At 44.0% G+C, this 20,995-nt stretch overlaps 1 protein-coding gene across 8 annotated transcripts in view; it reads left to right on the top strand.

Moving 5' to 3' along the window:
• Positions 1 to 1,742: 1,742 nt before the first annotated feature.
• SEMA5B (semaphorin 5B) overlaps positions 1,743 to 20,995 on the top strand; it is a 363,675-nt gene continuing 344,422 nt past the window's right edge. For 3 of the 8 annotated variants that reach the window (XM_081871153.1, XM_081871155.1, XM_081871149.1), the window contains exon 1: positions 3,746 to 4,100. The gene's annotated coding sequence lies outside the window, so the exon portion shown is untranslated. Of the gene's footprint in view, positions 1,902 to 2,341; positions 2,613 to 3,744; positions 4,101 to 4,340; positions 4,618 to 20,995 lie in introns of those variants that run through there. The other 5 variants (XM_081871157.1, XM_081871156.1, XM_081871152.1 and 2 more) reach the window with 4 other exon arrangements.

The raw sequence follows: 20,995 nt of genomic DNA, 5'->3' as shown, positions 1-20,995 counted from the left end.
GTCGTGCCTCTCCAGGCCTGTCTGGTTCTGTGTTTCTTCTGAGTTTGGGGAGTGTGATGTTGCAACAGAGATTTCCTGGTTTAGCCTGCATGATTTGACTTCTTCTGTGTGTGGGAACATAGGTGTCCTTGCTAGCAGAGTCTCTGACTGCGGTGGCATCAGCAGTGTATCCAAAGTGTCTGGGAGTGTGCTTATGGGATCAGATTAGTATCTGGAACCATGACAGATCAGGTTTGATACCCAAGAGCTGCATAAATGTGGCATTTGCTAGAGGGATTGCAATTTCACATGGTGTATCACCCCCTCCATGTTTAGAACAAGAATGGGAAACCTATGGCTCTCCAGATGTTGCTGGTCCATCAGCCCCAAGCAGCGCAGCCAAAGGTTATGGGAACTGTGGCAACATCTGGAGCAACATCTGGATCACCACAGTTTAGCCAACCTGCATTAGACATTAAGCTTTATTACTACTATTTGAGAAAGGGTGTGCTATTTTAGGGTATTTCCTCGTGAAATAACCTTTAATTTCTCATGGCTTCAAGAAAAAGCCCTGCCAAATACCAGTGAGTTAAATAGCCAAAAAACAAATGCATAAGAATCCTGAATTCATATTAGTGCCTTTTAAATGGCAACGCTTGAAGAAACTGTTAAAAATAACACATAGCAAATTGATTACAGCACAGTGCACTCATTTTGCTTTATTATTTGCACTTGTTATCCAGGTTGTAATAGGGTTTTTAATTGGCTGCTTCAAGCAGCGTTAGGAAGGTACAGATAACAGCTTAAGAACGCAGCAAAAATATACTTCGCTGATTTGAGGGTGCATAGTTAATGAAGCTGAGTTGATTGTTTTATTGTGCAGAATTAACTGGGGCAAAGTGATCAATAAGCAAAATTATGGGTGAAATCCCCCAATTCAGCATGTTTAAAGTTTTGTGATTATTAAACTTAAATAGATTATTTTTAAACATTTTGATTCCTGGACACATAAATATAAGTGAATAAAGAATAAAAATGGGTGAGAGACTTTAAAAAAATGTACTAGTAGGCTGCATTCTAGCACAGAGGATGGGAAAGCTCACCGAGACTGCAGTCCTTTACCCACATACATGGAAGTAAGCCCCATTGAACCTATTAGGGATTACTTCTGAGTAGGCATCATGGGCGTAGCTAGGGGGGCAGGGAGGGGCAACTGCCCCCCAATCAATAAAATTCAGTAAAATACATAAGAAACTGAGGTTCTGCCCCCTGTAACAAAAGGCCTGCCCCCATAACAAAAATCCTGGCTACACCCATGGTAGGCATGCCCAAGATCAGGCACCCCCAAACTTGGCCCTCCAGATGTTTTGGGACTACAACTCCCATCATCCCTAGCTAACAGGATCAGTGGTTAGGGATGATGGGAATTGTAGTTCCAAAACATCTGGAAGGCCAAGTTTGGCCATGGCTGTCCAAGATTGTACCATGAAACAATCCTATGCATGCTTACTTTGAAGCAAATTCAAAGGCTCTTACTTCCTAGTTAAGTGTGTTTAGGATTGTAACCTAAATGGCTTAAATGCACATAATTCTCTGCTAGATTGGAGCCAGGGGTCATATATAAACTTCATAGCCAAGGCACCACATGAAGGTCAATATTATTCCAGACTTATGGAGAAACTGAGGCAGTGGCATTTGCAAACAAGTGGGTGGGAAAGAAGTGTACCCCCACTCACTCACTTTGAACACTCACTGTCTCTTGCTTCTACTGGATGGAGAACAGAGAGCAGTATGTGAGTAGAAGCATAAGAGGTGAGATTTACTTTGTTGTTCCCGCCACTTTTGTCTTTGGCTCCGCCCACCGCTAGCATAGCGCCCTCGGTGGTTCCTCGGAAGGGGAGGCTGATCTCCAGCTGGAAAAGGTCTTTCCCCCCTCCTCCCCCCAGTTTAAACAGTGGACCATTTTACTGCGAGTAGGGTCCCCCCCTCCCGCAAATGGACCTTTATAATGCGAATGTTTTCCATTCGATATCTCTGGAATGTGTGGGGCGCAACAAACTGTACTCCTCCATTCTCTTCTATGCGCTGTAGGGCGGCTTGTTTTCAAAAGGTGGCAGCAGCAGCAGCAGAGAGGCTGGCTTTGCTCCTCGAGGTTCCCTCAGAGATGCGTTATATTCGGATGGGTCCGTATGCAAGCCATGCAGGCTTAGGTAGCACCAAGGGCTGAAACGGCGGCAAAGGATTTGCAAGCCAAATCAAGCGTGCCTGGGATTACAGCTTTAAAAATGTGCACAACTGTGAGACTCAGGTGGGGAGCGTTGCCCTAGATGAGCCTCGGGGTCCCTTCCAACTCTACAATGGTATGATTCTGTTCGGAAGTAAAACCCCGTTGAGTTCCCCGGGGGTGGGTGGGCTTACTCTCGCGTAAGTGTTCGCAGAATTGTAGCCATCAAAACACGTAAAAAAACAAAAAACTGGAAGCGAGTTTCTCTGAAACCAACACAATCGACTTCCAAGGGAAAACGATTTCGGGATCTGTTCGCACATTGTCCGGGCGAGGCGGCGGGCGGCGACAGGAGCCTGTTTTCTTCGCTGCTTCCCAAGCGCCCCCTAGGCACGATGCCCAGAGCAAGGTACACAGTTTTCTCTGTGCTGCATATATATATATATATTCTCCGTTTCAAATGGGCGGTTTTTTTTGTTTTACTTATCGATGCTTTTTGTGTGCGCGCGCTTGGGTGTTCTTCCTATGGATTTTCTAATCGTTCCATTAAAGGGGTTGGCTCGTCTCTCTAATACCGCACCTCCAAATCTGACCTAAGGGGTAGGGGTGGGCTGAGGCGTCTCTTTAATTAGCCCCTTACTGCCCTCTACGGTCCACGTTTCTGCTGCAAGCCGAGCTCCTCGGCGCTTTCTGCTATCCGTGGGATTGCAACACTGCCCCACCTGCCCATACACTGAAGGGTGGGGGAAAGAGTGTGGATAGCTCGGGGGCAGCGTTTGCTGTTGCTTTTAAGGCGATCACAGGGCAAATATCTTCTGTTTATTTTACAAGGGCTCAAGTTTCCACTCGCTGGAAGTTCCTTGCTCTTTCAAGCCGCCTTCTCACTGTCTCCAAACGCTTCTCCCCCGCCAGCTCAGTCCGGTTTCTCCCCGGGAAGCGGCAGCGCCAGCAGTTCTCTCTGCCTAGCTATCAGTTCTGATTTCGAATAATACCCCACGCTTAAGGAATTAAAAGAAAATGCACATTTCGTAGCCTGCTTCTTCCCGCCGCCTGCCCCCCCCCGCTTCCCTTTGCATTTCTGTCCTTGGTCATTTGCCCTTTTGTAAATCACCCAGCACAGAACATCCATGCATTTGCAAGGCAACTCGTACTGTCGGGCTTGCCGTACTGTCGGTAAACCGTACTGTCGGGCTTGCTCGTACTGTCGGTAAATCAGATTCGGTATAAGCGATCGTTCTGGGATGTAAACGGGGTGAGAAAAACTGATGAAAATCTCATGCACTCAAAACAGAGTTCAAAAAGAACCCCAAACGTTATTTCCCAAAGAGGCGCTGGCCGGATTTCTTTAAGAGCCATTATCAAGCTTCGGCATATATCTTAATTCCCACGACCAGGGTCGTTGGTGGGGAGCTGCGCGTAAATAAGTGCCCTGTTAACTCTTAAATTGGTTAGTTGACATCAGCGCAGAGTGAGAGCTGGCAGCCCCTTTTGCTCCCTCCCTCCCTCCTCCCCCCCCCCCAGCGTCTCCGTCTCCTCCCCTCCTGATGGAAAAGGGTTGAAGCGTTTCTGATAGGAGCCTGGACTGCTCCTGGCTGGAAGGGAGAGGGGGACAGAAAGAGAGAAGGGAAACAAGGAGGGTGGACTCAAGCCGAAACTCCGAGGCGGCTGCAGTTCGCAGCGGACCCTGCTTGCTTGGCGGTCATCGGGACTCAGGAGGCCCCCACGGCAGCTTGTAGGATTCACTGGGCTTTCTCGAGGGCTGTTGTTTTCCTGGGATCTTCTGCGCGACCCCCCCCCCACCGTATTACGTCTGCAGCCGCGGTAATTTCCTTCAGTGTAAAGATGTGCGTGTGAACGTTTGCAAAAGCTCTATCGCCCTGGAGACCTCAAACAAAGGGTAAGTCGAACCGCGTCCACTGTGCGAGTGGTGGCATGCACGCGAGGGGGGAGAATATTTTAAAACATGCTACCCACCCTCCGCATTCGACGTGCATGAAGAAGTTGCAAAGTTTAGGAACTTGGAGTTGGGGGGGGTAGGGGGGAGGAGTCCGGGGAGGGAGGGAGGTGTAGTTGCCTCGGCAGAAGGATGGAGACGCAAAGCCTTTTTGTTTGAAGAGCGAGTTTGAAAGAAAAGCTTTGCTTCATTGCGTGGCCTCGTCTGTTTTAGTCCCCTTTAGCAGCAAAAGCACAAGGGGAATGGAGCCGGGCTGGCCGTGGTGGTCTGTTGTTTGTTGTCTTAATGGCTTCTGGGATGCGTTGTAGTCTTGAACGTGCAGTGTACCAGGTTAAGGGGTCCCCTGACGTCCCTCTGTTCTCCGCGCACTCCCCCCCCCCCGGCTTTAGCGGCGGTTGTGGAAACCAGGGGTGGTCTCCAAGCAGTTGAGACGCTGAAGAGGAAATTAACTAAAAGCTCGGTTAGTGTTGCCTGATTCCGTCTAAATCTCTTTCCCCCCCCTCCCATTCCATTCGTGGGGGTTGTAAGCAATAAGATAGCTTGGGGGTTACATTGCAGGGTGGGATGCCTGGGAGCGAAGGGTCTGTAGAGAAGCAAAATATATTATTTTTTTCTTTTCTTTCTTTTTTTTGTTCACGTGGTAATTTGCCTTTGTGGTAGGGGTGGCCCATTAACTTTCTGCTCACGTCCTGATGAAGATCAAAAGCGGAGGGGAGAGAGGGAAGCAGAGAAGCTTGCAGGGCTCTCTGGTTTTATGCATTGTTGGAAATAAGAGGAAGGGGGAGCGGATAGAAGGAGGGAAAAATCCTAAGTCCAAACAGATCTTAGTAGATGCAAGACATGCACCCTCTTTCCCTTGTCACTTTTATTTTTATTTAAAGTTGCTGATTTAGATCTCTTAACTGTTCCTTCCACTTGCTGCATTGGTGTGCTACTTCATTCAGAATGTTTCTACTAAAAAGCAGGAGGGAGGGAGTTGTAAGAGAACATTTAAGAGCCTGACAGCTCTCTCCTGCAGCAAATTCTTGACGCCTGCTTGTTTGGGACAGGAGTGGAGGTGGGAGGGAGGCAAAGTGTGAAGATCCATATCTGCACAGGTTTACACCATGCAACTTTGAATTTAGAAATCCATCCTTGCACTTTAAAACAAAATCCATCTCATCTTCACTCTGCTCAGTTTCCAGGCATGTGGACTTTCAGCACTTGGTTTCTCTGTGGATTTTGTTGGGGAGGGGGGGGACAGGACGGGACAAAATGGTGTAATGAAGCCTCCGTTCCAAAATCATGCTTTTTTTTTTTAAAAAAAAAAACATTTCCCCACAAGTTCATGTTCTGACTGGAAGGCAAAGTTTGTTTCTGCCCCCCTCCCTCAATTAATTCCTCTTTTTCATGGCATTGATTGAACTGCAGGCAGAAAAGGCACCCAGTTGAATGAGTTTGAAGTCTGGCTATCATGTCTTTCCCTCCCTTCCCATCTCTTTCTAAATATTTGGTTATTGAATGGAAGGGTGTGGGGTGCCTTGGAAGAAAAAGTGTTCTAGCTAGTTCTTGATATTTTAGGGGAAGGGAATCTATAGAATTGGTGAGTTGTGCCCATCACAGAACTGCTTGTGGAGGAGTTAAACTTCCTTCATATGTCTGATCTACAAGGCAAGAAGAGTATTCTAGTTGGCAACTGCAGAGAGACTGGGGTGGGAGGTGAATAATTCTGCTGATATTTAAGCGAGTTACTCAGGGTTTTTAAATAGCTGCTTCTTTTTTCAACCTCCTCTTGAATCACATGTTTCTTTCCTTCTGACTGAAAGTTTCACCCCCCTCTTTCAGATTGGATTGTATGATTAATAGACTGCAGAGTACAGTGGTACCTCGGGTTAAGTACTTAATTCGTTCCGGAGGTCCGTTCTTAACCTGAAACTGTTCTTACCCTGAAGCACCACTTTAGCTAATGGGGCCTCCTGCTGCTGCCACACCGCCGGAGCACAATTTCTGTTCTTATCCTGAAGCAAAGTTCTTAACCTGAAGCACTATTTCTGGGTTAGCAGAGTCTGTAACCTGAAGTGTATGTAACCCGAGGTACCACTGTAAAACAGATCAGGCAGGGGAGTGTATGCGTTTAAAGCCTTGAGTGTTGGATCAGTCAGCAGCGGTGGTATTATTATTATTATTATTATTATTATTATGTTAATCATTCCAGATGTATTTGTTGTTTGTTGTCCTGACATGCCTTGTTGGGTTGGGGTATAACTTGGTAGTACCACCAGATGTTGTGCAAAAATGCTTTAAACGAGTTCTGGTGGCATTAGTTTCGAGAACAATTTATTCCGTTGAAGTTTGCGTTAAGAATTGCCAGGCTGCTCATACTTAGCACACCGTTGTGTTCAGGGATTGCTCCTTATTCCCATATATGACAGGCTGCTGATCCTAGAACATAAGGTGTGGCCTTGTTTTTCAGAGTTACTGTGGTCTTTGGCACTCAAGCAGAATGAACACTGTGGAGTCCCATATCCTTGAATTTCTGCTACCATCTGTCGTCAGGTGTGTGTATTATGAGTGCATCACCAGCTTTCACTTCTGTAAAGCTTGATAAATGCGTGACAAACTTTGTCTGGAGATCTGTTGGGGTTTCATCATTTTCCTTGAACACGTTTTGCTGTGAAAAAGATAGACCGACTATGAAAAGTTTTAGTGGAAATCTAGGCTGTTGACTTTGCTTGGCAAAAGGGGGCAGCATCAAACAGCACCTTTACCATCTTTTGAGTGTCTGTGTATGTATTCCATCTTAAACATTGAATAACACTTGCAGTTCCTATTATTGGCTTATGATTTTTGGATGATCTCACTTGGCCCATGTTTTTTATTTTAATAGTACTGCTCATCTGTGTAAAAAGTTATACAATGAAGACATTAGTTTGTTTTGTAAGGGAGAAATTACTGCTGATTACAGAAATGGAAAAAACTAAAAACAGCAGCAAATAAAATCAATATGTTCAGCAGCAGCAGAATCAAAAGCTTGTTTAAAAAGGGGATTTTTGCTAGTGAAGCTCACTCTTTATGTTCCCACGTGATCCTTTCAGTCTGTGGAACAGACACTTCTACAAATGCCATGCGAAGTCCATTATGCACATGCAAGGAATTGATCTTTTAGTGTGGTAGCCCCCTGCCTATTGACATTAGGCAAAAGGCAGGCACCATCACTATATTCATCTTGATACCTGTTAAAAACCTTTTTGTTTAGATAAGCCTACCTAGACATGTAACTTTTAAGAAGTACTTTTTATTATATATGGCTGTTTTAAAATTGCTGGTTTTATTTATATTTTGACAAAAAATACATCAGGTTGTTTTCAATGTTTGCTTTTATTGGTATTTTTAATCATTTTAATCTAGGGGTCAGCAGGGGGCTGGTCCACTGTCCCTCAGAACCTTGTGGGGGGCTGGACTACATTTGGGGGGGGGATGAACGAATTCCTATGCCCCACAAATAACCCAGAGATGTATTTTTAAAAAAACCACACATTCTACTCATGTAAAAACATGCTGATTCCCGGACCATCCGCAGGCCGGATTTAGAATACGATTGGGCCGGATTCGACCCCTAGGCCTTAGTTTGCCTACCCATGTTTTAATCAAATGCTTAGAGTTGTTCTGTTGAGTAAGCAGTAGATACATTTTGTTAAATAAAAGGGAAGGTAACCTAAGCGCTGGGGGTAGAGAGTTTTCCACATACAGTATGAGTTGCCACCATAGAAAAAGTATTTTTGTAGGTAGTCATGGACTTTTCTGCAATCCTACATCACTTATCTGGGAGTAAACACCACTGAAGGCAAGAGGGTTTGTGTCTGAGTAAATATGCATTAAAAATTCACGATAAACTCATCCCTGGTTAAAATGCTGTGTGGACTGGGTTGCAAGAACGCAGAACAAAGCCCTCAATTTAGTCTCTTCATAAATTATCTTCCACATAATTTCTATCATTTCTTTTCACATTAGTAAGAGAAATGAATGTTTTGTTCTTTTGTCCTTAGCATCTTTTGAGAACTGATTTAATTTCAGCCTAGCAGGATGTTATTGATCAAGCACTACTGATCTATCTCCATCCCCCACAAAGCTTAAAGTGCATTTAAATGTTTAACTCCCTCTTTACCAACAAAGTAACAATAACAATTATTCTTATTATGCAAGCAAATATTTTGCAAATCTGTGGTGCAAACAGCTTGGAAAATTGAAAATGTATTGGTGTATGTGTGTGTAAAAATCTGTTTGCTAGTCTTATTTTGAATGCTGAACTTTGGCAAACTCCGGACTTTCTTCATCAGACACAGTGTTTTATTAAATGCAATTCACTTGCCCAACTTTACAGGATAAGTTTTTGGATTTCACATCCTGAGAGGGCCTTGTCAAAACACTGGGACTGCTTTCATTGTTTACTTTTAGTGTATCTTCAGCTTTTCTATAATATTTACTCTGAGATGCTCTACACAAGCCTGATCCAAAGTGCATTGAAGTCAGGGAAGGTATCCTAATTCCCCCCCCCCCCCCAGGATTTACAGGATTTATGATCAGACCATAAGGACATATGTATAAAGAAGGCCTCCTCTGTTTCTTGGGTTTTGTAATGGTGGCCCCTGTGGATTCTGATTTTGCTTCAGGTTGGTTTTACTAGTTCATTTGTTCTAGAAGGCTGTTAGTGGCTGTCTCATTCTTCCTCCTGGGTCTCTGTTCTCTTTGCTAAGCTAGGGGTCAACACTTTTTGGACCAGTAGGCATATACAGTACTGAATTATGAGAGAGTACTGTGGGAGCCAGTCACAAAATGGTTGCTATGAGGGCATAGCATAACACAACATGGCTGCTGTGTGGAGCATGGCATAAAACAAAATTAGAGACTACAATCATGGTGAAACTTTTCCATATTAGAAAACACTAAGCCTGTTTAATTTCTGCCTACTATACAAGCTGTTAAGGGCAAAAGAGCCCAGTTTTGCCCAATGCCAACCCTAAACCAAAACCTAGGCTGCCATTCTGTACTCCCTGTGTTTCGCCTTTTTGAGGGAATACTGATTGTGGAGCTGTATTGGCAAAAAAATAACTTATAAGCAAGCCCACCACAGAAAAGATGCATCCTGGTTGCTAGGGAAAAAGAGAGGACAAACTGTGGAGATCCCAAGGACTAGATGATAAGAAAGAAGCAGGAAAAGTGCAGTAAAGGCGAAGAGGAAACTGCAGATCTTTAGGACTCCAGGGATTCCTGTTGCTTGGTGTCCAAGCAACTCACTTATCAATCATAACCCTGATGCCACTCTTACAAAGGTTCCTGCACACATTTCTTCATAACTTGCTTTCTTGGGGGGGCAGTTAGAGACTTAACTCTTTAAAAAATGAAGATGAAAGCTTGAAGTCTGGAGTCTCTGCCTGGGGGTGCCAGTGAAGGCCATCCCATATGCCATGGTGCCCCTGGGTGCTGTGTTGGTGACTCTTGTGTAGAGCATGCCATGGACTAGCAGTGAACCGTATGAGAGACTGAAACAGGATCTGGAAATATCCTGAAGTAGAATCCAGTGACTCCACTTTAAAATTTCTGGAATGAATGGAGGAACCTACTCCTAGGTGAATGCATAAAGGGTAATAAAGAATACAGTGCACACTGTCTTCGACTTGGGTTGATCTACATACACAGAGACTGGTAATTTCAAAGAATTTACTGTTCAGACATTTGAAATTTGAGCTGAGTAAACATATGTCTAACAGGAAAGAAAAGTTATTTCCCACAGATAAGCAGCCTTTTTATAGTCGGATTTAATTTTAATATACCAAACTGAGAACTTGGAATTCTCCATGTATTCAAAGCTCATTTTGGCATTTTCAGCAAAAATTACATCATGGATGTAATTGAAGTTAGAACTATCTTGATGACATTACAGGGGAAATTTAATATGTTGCTATCAGACTGTCACAACATGGTGTCCAGCTTTTTGCCTTTGTTCTCGCTACGGTCAGGTTAGGTGCCCATGGGAAACCCAGAAGCGCAATAGTTCTCTTGCAGCAGAGGAACAGGAATTTCAGAGACTCGTGCTTTCTATTTCTACAAAATAGAACATCTGAAGTCACTGAGCTTGTATGTAATTATTAATTCATGCGTTCATTTTTCATATTTATGACCTTGTAACACCCAAGGCGACATACAGGAAAGAAAACAACTGTTCTCACACTAGCCTGAATTCTCAGGACTACTGGCTGTAGATTGCTTTCTCACCAAGCCACATATTTTGCATCACACTAGCATCCTTCCAGTAAGTTTCAATTTAGCGTTCTCAGTTGTTTTCTCCCCCTGCTGATGGAGCTTAAGCTTCTTCCATGGAAATGTGTGAATTTCCCCCCTTTTGCGTGGGACCTACAGGCACGGAAAGAGGATGTTTGTGTCATTTGCACAACCCCTGTCGCTGCTTTCACATGACATAGATAAGCAGTGGCCTCTTGTTAGCATTCATAGCCTTTGTAGCAACTTCACAGAGCAAAGTGACTTACAGTCTCTATGCTTGGTTTCTCAGGGTGACGTCTATGAATATTATTGTTTTGCAGATGGGCAGCCAAGACTTGAGAGGGAAGGACTTGCCCAATGCCAAACAATGAGCCAAACTGGGGTTTGAATTTGGTCTTCCTGTGTCTACCTTTCAGCCCAACAGAATGCGCTATCCCTTGATAGACCTCTTTGTCAAGGAATGGTGATAAAGCAAGCTACTACTTGGATATCTTAAGTGTGCATTTTTACTGAACAGCTGGAGTCCGCCTGTTCTGGCTTGTGGGAGGTAGTGGGGGGGGGGCTTCAGCAGCACACAGGGGCTCTGCCCATGCATGGGTCAGAAGCTGCAGCCGTCTAATTTTCATTATCCTGATTTACTACCTGAGTGCCTCTCAAAGGTATTGCAGTGTGGTACAGCTGCCCTTGCGCTTATCATTTATCATGCCTGCAAGGGTTGCACTCAGCTCTTGCAATGTCTAGCTGGAATTTCAAACGCAGTACGTACCTGTTCTTAATTTGTTTCCCGTCCCTCTAAGTAAGCAGAGAGGGATCAACTCTGCAAAAAGCAAACCTCTGATTCTGTCCTGTCCTGGTCAGTGCAAGCTTTACTGCTGGAATGCAAGAGGCTCAGCATTCCTTCCTTTCCAAGAATTGTACTCTGCTTCACAGTGTATAGATAATTATTATAAACAACACCTTACAACAATATTCCAGGTTAGTTCCCAGCCTTTTTGCTTTCTACAATTGACCATTCCCTAAATGCACTGCAAAGGTAGCTGCGACAAAAGTTAGTTTTTATGATATTTATCTAGTTCAGATGTAGTCTGCATCTCCCCTGGTTTCTTGTGGTGGTGGTGGGGGAGTTGTAAGCAGTTGTATGAACTTCAGGATTTCCCCATTCATATTTTCATTTATCAGTGTATATGTTTCATTTCTGAATCACCCTTCCTCCCAATGGAGCCTAGGGTGATGCACAGTATAATAGAACAGCAAAGTACATCCAATAAATAAAACACATAAATATCTATAAAATATCATAACCATGAAAACGCAATAACCAGCTGCAGCTGTTGGGCGAAAAGGCAATCAGCAACACATGTGCTTTTGCATTGCTTAAATTCTCTTGTCCTTCGATTGCTGCTTTACTATGCCACTATCTCAAGGATGGGGAGCAACACCCATCATTCTTGATATTGACTATGCTGGGCTTATGGGAGTCTGAGTCCAACAACTGGAGGGCCATAGGTAGTCTATCTTGCATATAGCTATTTTCCTTTGCTTTGTCTGCAGATATGCAATGATAAGCAGTCACCTGACAAGGTGTCCTTGTTTGATGTATAGGGGAGGTGAGAGCCATTCAGTTAAGTAACCCTCCATTTACAGAGATGTAGTTGTCCCGCATGATCATCTGTTCATATACAGTGGGCCACAGAAGTAGAAGAGCAAGTTGTTCTTCCTCTTTATCTTTCCCTTCCTTGTGGTTATATCTGACCAGATATGGCTTGGCTTATGCAGTTGCTGGCAAGCTCTGATCTCCGAATTGACATAGGTACATACTTGAATTAACACTTAATTTAGGGATGAGACGTGGCGTGCCTTTTTGCTTATGTTACTGAATAAAATTAGAGGGTAGTGTTTAAAGTGGTAACGTGGGATAATTTTATTGTGGCATTTTTTTCATAGGCCCCAAAAGGCTTTGCAAAAGTTGGCAAACTCATTTTACAGATGGCCTGGGTGGTTCTTGATCTGTATAAAAGTGGCTGATACAGTGGTACCTTGGGTTAAGAACTTAATTCGTTCTGGAGGTCCGTTCTTAACCTGAAACTGTTCTTAACCTGAGGTACCACTTTAGCTAATGGGGCCTCCTGCTGCCGCTGCGCCGCCAGAGCACGATTTCTGTTCTCATCCTGAAGCAAAGTTCTTAACCCAAGGTACTATTTCTGGGTTAGCAGAGTCTGTAACCTGAAGCGTCTGTAACCCGAGGTACCATTGTATATTATTACATTCCAGCATTTGGGCTCATAACAAATATAGTATTTTCCCTTGAAGAGTAACTTGCTAGCTGTATGGTGTGGTTCAACACCAGGAAAATACAACATAGTATTTTAAATGGTGTTTGCTTTCTCTAATATGTCTTTGAAATACTGAAACGTCTTAGATTTGGAATGAGCAGTTCAAACCTACTTATCTTGGAGTTGCTTTGTATAGCTAGGCTTCGCTGCATTGCCTTTGAGAATTATGAGTTCATTATACTACTGCAATGTTAATGGCACTTTGTTTTCTTTAAATTTCTTCTTCATATTTATTTATTGATTCTTCATTTGGACACAATTTCCCAGGTAATGATGGCACTGAATAGATGGAGCAAGTTAATTTGTAGAGGCCCGGCAATAGTGTGCTGCCTTCCGTTTCTGTCTGAGAACAATTACGGTGGTAGAGTTCAAATTCAGAGGCACCCGGAGCTCTAAAATACTCCAAAGAACAATAGGACAAAAAAGTCAGGTTGCCATTTTGGTTCTTGGAGCATATTATTAGGGCTCCATTTTTACTCTTCCTGTGCTTCCTCCAACCTGATCCTTTCCTCATAGCATTCTGCTGCATACACATTCACGGTCATTTTCCTTCTCAGTTCTGTGGGGTCATGGATTTCCATGCTCTCCTTCTCCACCCTTCAGCCAGCCTCTCTCTCTCCCTGCACTTCATTGCCTCCCCCTGCACTTCCCACTACTCTGCCATGTTTCTCTTGGTGATGAGCTGCCATCTTGTTCAGCTAGAGCCTGCCATGTGTGTGGGACCCGTTCTAAAAGCCCAGCAGAGAAAGAAGTGGAACTCAATGTACTGATGCTTCCCCCCAAGCCTGCAGTGTATTATGGGACACCAGGGTCTGTAAAAGTCCTATCCCATCTCATATATTGTATTAGCACTGTCAGGTTGTATTATCATCCAAATTAAATCTCTACAGAACAAGATGATTGTAACCAGCAGGACTATGCATCAGGAGCAAAGGGTATCTGCTGCCGCCAACAATGGCTAAGTTCTGAATAGCTTGAGCCCAAGGGACTGCTCTTTACACATAATTTCCCGCCATTTTATTGAATATGCACTGCCCGGTCCTGGATGTAGTCTTCTGATGTATGGAAGTGCTATTAAAGCACTATATTTTATATTGTTGCAAGTTTCCCTGGTGAAGGATGGGTGATAATTACTGCTACTGTAATGATAACTAACTTTTTCTTCATATTGTTGGAAAGGTTTTTATTTTAGCAGAAGGGTGGATAAAATTAGCAAGTATAATTTATAAATGAGGGTGACATTTGCCACCTGATACTGTAAATTATTATATTATCATTATTATATATTCATAATTTTTAAATATAATCCTGTGCAATTTTCATGTTCACTGTACTTCCCTATGTACTTGGTGATGAGAGGATGGAAAAGTGATTTGACAGAGGCATCACTTACCATATGACCAATACATGTTTAATTATCCCATTGTTGTGTCTGGAGAACCAGGTTTTGAAGGTTTTTGGATCAGCCGAAAACCTGCAAAACCTAATTATTAGAGGCTTCTTATCTTTAAACCACTTTTAACTCTCTGAAAAACTATCGTCTGTCTCTGCAGCCTAACCTGAGCTATATTGGATCCATACTTGGTTCTGGTGGACTAATAAACAAATACTAGCGAGCTGGCCACTTTAGATATAATTTCCATTTTTACATTTAAGCGTGCAGCCAGCCAGCATCTGTTTAAAATGTACTGAAGTAATTTAGGCATCTTCTGTTTATTTCCAATGGCAAAGCTAACACACCGCTTGGTTATGCTGGGTTGAGAGACATAATTAAAAGCCAATAGATCGTGAAAAATTGCAGGCTTATCGGAGCAGCCGAGCCAGATGAAAAGCAAGTTGAGCCATGGCATGCTTGCCATTGAGGTGTAGCAGAAAGTGCATTTGGAAGAATGCTTCATATGCTGCTTCGAAATGGTGCTTTCCTCATGACCAGCTTCTGGAACAGATTATCATGATTGTAGGAAGCACTTCAAAGCAGATTGATGTGGTAGGATATTTTACTCAAAACTTTGCCTTTCACAGAACAGAAACTGCAGATGCATTCGCAAGCTGCACAGGTCCAATAACAACACTTATTTGTGTTTTTTTTAAAAAGGACCACTGCAGATTCACACTATGCAAAACATAATTTTAGATTTGCCAGGAAGGAAGAGAAGAAGCTGTCTTAGAATATGAGGTCGGTCTATTTGCCCTACTCTCTGCAGGGGTTTGGACAGAGGCCTTTCATCATACCAGCCATTTGGACCTTTTAACTCCATACGATGGAGCATGGCACCTTCTGTTTGCAAGGCATTTGAACAAATGCCAGTGAGCTACAGCTCCTCTCTCTGGTGGGAGGGCTAGTGTTGCCTGAGTCTAGTTGTTGTTGAGTTTGTGCTTAACTTGTGCCTTCGCTGCTCTGCGGTGTGGCGTGGTGCAGCCATGACGTAAGGCAAGGGAAGTTTCAGGCAGGACCCCAGGTAGAGTCTAGGCAGGACTCTGGGAGAGGCAGAAATCGCTCTTAAAGGAACAAGTTGAAACTGAGTCCTCGTATAGTAATGGCAACAGGTGCAGCCTGATGGTCAGCACAAATTGTGCTGCAAGATTTGGCCCAGCCAGTGTTAGAAACTGAGATGTGAAACTAGGAGCTAAATGGCACCTTAAACCTAGGTTGTGGGTGCAACAGCGGAATGTCTAGCCACATTTTTTTTATAGCGAGAATACAAAGCTGAAAATCAACAAACTGCAGCTAAAATAAAATGTTCATTTTTCACATGGTCTAGTCCTTCCCCTGCCCAACCCTCCTAATATTCTTAAGACGGTCTCTTCTCCAGTCTTCAGAGAGTAACTGGAAGTGAGGAGGCAGAAAAAGGTCCTTTCCTTCCACTCTACAGTTTTAATTGGAAATCTTAGGCGTAGTACTGCGCCTAGAGCTCAGAAACTGCTCGTGCTAATGAGATTCCCTGTCGTAAAATGCGCCTAAAACAATGGGAGTTTTGGACACTGGGCCCAGCCTTCGCTAGTAGTCTCCTACTGCAGTGGAGGCTCAGGTCTTCCAGGGTATGCTGCAGTGGAATCCGAGAATGGCAGTGCCTCATCCTCAGGCCAGGCAGGGGGTACTAACCCCACATGTTCTTTGGGTTAGCAGCACCTATAGGCTGGCCCTCCATGCCCTTCAGGTTTGGAGTCCTCATCTCTATCTGATGAAGAGGACTCCAACTTCCAGTCCCTGGCCGGGTCTGGATTGTGCCATTTCACAGTTGAAGTTGGGACCATATGAATGAAAGTTCCTCCATGTGAATTATGTCTCCAGCACCTGAAAGTGAGCACGTTGGGGAGAAAGGCTATTGGTCTGGTTAGTAGTTTTGCCACTTTGAAAAGGGCCTGGGAGCCAAAGAATGAAGGAGCTCAATCTCTGCTCTACACATCAAAAGGAAAATGTGGGTTTGCTATAGACACAAAGCCACGCTGTGTTGGGTTGTGCAGGATACTGGTGTCTGCTGGTAAATAACCAGTGAGGAATGCTTGACTTGGCTGCTGCAACCTTTGCCAATGAAAGTAAGGCAAGTGCAAAGAGCAGAGATGTAAGCTTCTTTAAAGGTGGCTGGTGGTTCATCTCAGTCCCAACCTAACTTTCTGTTGCAGTGTTCAAAGCGAGGATGACAGAAACATTTTATATATACAAATTCCTGCGGTGCCATGTCTGAGTTCTCTTGCCTAAATGAAATATGCTTTCGGCTGTTTTTGCTCAAGCTGTTTGCTGACATTAGTTAAATCCCCCTAGGACTAATGTTTACAGATGGGAAAAGTAGGGGAAGTAATAGCAGCTTAAGTGATTTGCTCAAGGCTGCCCATGGATCAGTGGCGGAGGATTAACAGAGGCCTGGTTTCAGTCAACTGTGGAAAGGAATCGTGCCTTTTTAGTTTGGTGGAACAATATAACTGGAGTTATTTTTTGTTCAGGTGAATTTGTGTTGTTTATGATAGCAAATGCATTGTTAATTCAGCATAGAAATATATCCATCCATCTACCTACCTACCTACCTACCTACCTATCTCCAAAGAACGGTAGTAATGTGCCTCGTTACTAGATAGACGAGCTCTCATATGCTTTGGTAATTTTTAAAAATATATGAATAAGGCCTTTAATTGTCTCTTTAAAAAGTTGCAGTTTTGTTCAGTTGCATGTCATGCTGGTAAATCACTCTTAGTTCTCTTTAAAACCAAGCTACAAATATTAATTTTTTCCACAAGTTAATTACTTTAACATTTACTGCGCATGCTTCTGCACAGTAGGCTCTGCCTTGATTATTAATAACCATGCTGTGCTCTTCTGTACAGCTGAGAGACCCCTAGTGGTTGATTTATTTCACTTCAACTAATAGTGTACCATTGCTATTTCTGTTCCCATATGGCTGCATCCTATCATAGAATCATAGAGTTGAAAGGGACCACAAGGGCCAACTAGCCCAATGCCCTATTGTTGTATGTCACATACTTAAACAGTACGTTTCCGAGCACAATTCAAAGTGTTGGTGCTGACCTTTAAAGCCCTAAACGGCCTTGGTCCAGTATACCTGAAGGAGCATCTCCACCCCCATCATTCTGCCCGGACGCTGAGGTCCAGCGCCGAGGGCCTTCTGGCGGTTCCCTCATTGCGAGAAGCAAAGCTACGGGGAACCAGGCAGAGGGTCTTCTCGGTAGTGGCGCCCGCCCTGTGGAACGCCCTTCCAGCAGATGTCAAAGCGATAACCAACTACCTGACATTCAGAAGACATCTTAAGGCAGCCCTGTTCAGGGAAGTTTTTAACGTGTGATATTTTACTGTATTTTTGGTTTCTATGGAAGCCGCCCAGAGTGGCTGGGGAGGCCCAGCCAGATGGGCGGGGTATAAATAATAAATTATTATTATTATTATTATTATTATTATTATTATTATTATTATTTAATTCCTTACTTCTTTTCCAAGGGCGCTTCTGCTTATACAGTAGTGGGGGAGAGGGGCTGACTGGTTTGGAAAACTTCATCAGGGACTTCTTACTATTCATATTCCAGGATGCTTTGGGAGAAATCATGACAACTAGACTTGTATCAGACCAATCTAAATTTGTAGTGTAGATATGCCTTTGGTGTTTCAAACTGCTTTCTCTTGTTCTACAGCTTCTAAATAGCTATCAGCCGAAGGTTTCTCAAACGTTGGTTTCCAGCTGTTGTTGGACTATAACTCCCATCATCCCTAGCTAGCAGGACTAGTTGTGTTCTACTTGGTTTCTTCACATATACAAGCACAAGTCGCATATTGAGGGAGAGGCAAAACACTTCCACTGGGTAGCAGATCTCCTGCCTCAGATTGGCCCTTCATAGAGAGACACTTGACGCCCTAAGCTGCTCTCAGCCCTTGACTCCAAGCTCGCTTTTACTTCTACCTCAAACTGCTGCTTCTGTTTTTATTATTCTACTTAAAATCTAATTGTACATTCATATATACCTCTCTGTAAACTTGTACAGACATGTACATTCATGTAAAAAGTAAGCTAGCAGGCTAATAAAAGGGAAAAAGAGGGGAGAGAGTGAATTTGTAATGGAGAGGAGGATGTTTATGTTTGAATGTTACACTGGTAATAGCTGTTGCAAGACATGGTAAATGAAAGCCACCTTTCGATAAACCTGTTTATGTGGTGTTTATAGTCTGTCTCCCATAGTAATGTTAGATAAAATTGTGATGTTTCATCAAGCAGCTCTTTCCATGCTTCACACTTCCCCAAATTAGTGCCCTCCTGTTGTTGCTGGACTACAGAGCCTGACCTCTGGCCATGCTGGCAGGGGCTGATGGGAGTTGGAAGGCACCCAGTTGGAGAACATTGCTGCGCACCCACAGATAGCTTACATCAACTCCTCTTCCATTAGCTTGGGGTAGGGGATTTGGAGATTGAAGAGAAGGTCTGTCAGTGTTCCAGGTTCTGGTGAGTTTGCCATTCTGGAGAAATTCTGTATACCAAGAAACCATCTCCTTAGCAAAGTTTACTTTAAGGAACATCCACCAGCCGTCACACCCTCCACACTTAACCCAGACTGCTAAGAAATCTTCATGTTGCTTTTTTTAAAAAGCCGAGGCTGTGGTCAGTTCTTTCCTTAAAACAACCTGTTATGAAAGACTTGACCTCATCTTTATCACACGCTTCTGGAAACATGGAGATACACTGTCGGAGCTTCATGCTTTGGCACCGGGGGGGGGGGGGCGGAGAGCAGTGGGGGTGGGGCACGGCGCCCGCAGAGGCATGGGGCGCATCCTGGGGGCGGGGCATGCCACCTTCGGGGCGCGCCACCAGCGGGGGCGGGGGGGGGCAGCTGCAATGGCACCCTGCCGGAATTGCGCTGCCGGGGGCGGTGCACTCCCCGCGCACTCCTCTTCCTCCGCCAGTGTGGAGATACAGTGCTGAGATAGGGAAGGCTAGCCTGCTGAATATCTGCCATGCAGGTATTTTAAGTTGCAAAACTTGCATTACTGAAAAGGTAGCACCCCTGCCTGTTTTACTTGTTGCACTGCACTTGGAGTGGTCAGGTTCTGCTTACATTAGTTGCCCTCTCTGTCTTTTTGTTGAGAGCATGTTCATCCTGATGTTTGTGGTGTAGTGGTTATAGTGTTGGATTAAGACCTGGGAGCAGGATGTGGGTGGCGCTGTGGGTTAAACCACAGAGCCTAGGACTTGCTGATCGAAAGGCCGGCGGTTCGAATCCCCGCGGCGGGGTGAGCTCCCGTCGTTCGGTCCCAGCTCCTGCCCACCTAGCAGTCCGAAAGCACCCCTAAGTGCAAGTAGATAAATAGGGACCGCTTTCTAGCGGGAAGGTAAACGGCGTTTCCTTGTGCGGCGCTGGTGCAGGCTCGCCAGATGCGGCTTCGTCACACTGGCCACGTGACCCGGAAGTGTCTTCGGACAGCGCCGGCTCCCGGCCTCTTGAGCGAGATGAGCGCGCAACCCTAGAGTCGGTCACGACTGGCCCTGACGGGCAGGGGGTACCTTTAAGACCTGGGAGACCAGAGTTCATAATGAAGCTCGTTGGGTGACCTTGAGCTAGTCATAGCCTCTTAGCCAAGCCTACCTCACAGGGTTGTTGTGAGGATAAAATGGGCGGTGGGGGGGACGGACCATATTTGCTACCTTGAGCTCCTGGAGTAAAGGTGGGAACTAAATAAAATGAATGAATGTAGATGCTCCCTTTCTCCCCAATATCATACCTGACTAGTTGCTTGGATAATAGAAATTTCCACTGCAGCTTCTGCCTGACCTTGCCACTAGTTTAAAACCCTGCTTAGTTAGTAGTTTTCTTTAGCACATGTATATCCTTCAGCAAGTGCAATGTAATCTACTGAATATGTAGCATTTGTGTTGATCCATAATTAATTCATATTTGTTCTCAGAGTCAGTGGATTCCTCTGGTGTAACCTGATTTCCTAAGTATTTGTTTGTTTAATAAACAGCAGAATAAACAAGTTGGTGGGGAGCAGCAGTTGTTAGGGTTTGTTGTCTTCTTTGAGGGTTAGATAATAAGCACACAGAGTGAAGGCTGTCATTTTTTTCTCTTGTTGCCAAATAATGGACTGCACTAATGCATTCACAGTCTGAGGATCTCCAAGCAGTGTTTAAAAACACTTTAAGTTGTTATGCAAAGAGGGACAATAGCATCCTATAAACTGATGAGGAAACACGAGGAAACATCATGGGCCTCCTGAGGCTTTTTTGTGCTGCCTGAGTGTTCATTGCCTCCCTGGGCTCTTTCAGGCTGAAGGGTGGGATATAAATGGAATGACTGACTGACTGACTGAATAATGCAATATATTTCTCTTCTCATGCACCCCTTGGCTTACACCTTTTATGTGGTTTGGCATGTGTTCATTGTTTGCTTTGGAACCATTTAGAAAAAAATGAGGGGTGTCTTCCTGACATAATCCCAGCCAATCAGATTAGGCAGTGAAATACAATCACATTGGCTGCATTACATTTTATTTATTTATATTATTATTATTTTATATATATTTATAACCTGCCTTTTTACCTGATGGGACTCAAGGCAGCTTACAGATATAAAAAAGAGTAACTAAAAACGTAGAAAATAATAATAATTAAAAATCAATTAAACATTAATAGAATTAAAGCTATATGCATATATCAAATGTGTTTAAAACATTCCAATAATTACAATAAAAACAGCACCACTTTATTGGTTATGAGACAAAGCTGGATCCAGGGTAAAGACAGAATTGGCTGC

This window comes from Podarcis erhardii, assembly GCF_964252035.2.
Source record: "Podarcis erhardii genome assembly, chromosome: 1".
NCBI classification, from domain to species: Eukaryota; Metazoa; Chordata; class Lepidosauria; order Squamata; family Lacertidae; genus Podarcis; species Podarcis erhardii.
The sequence above is the reverse complement of the archived record's forward strand: the minus strand, read 5'-3'. Positions and strand labels throughout refer to the sequence as shown.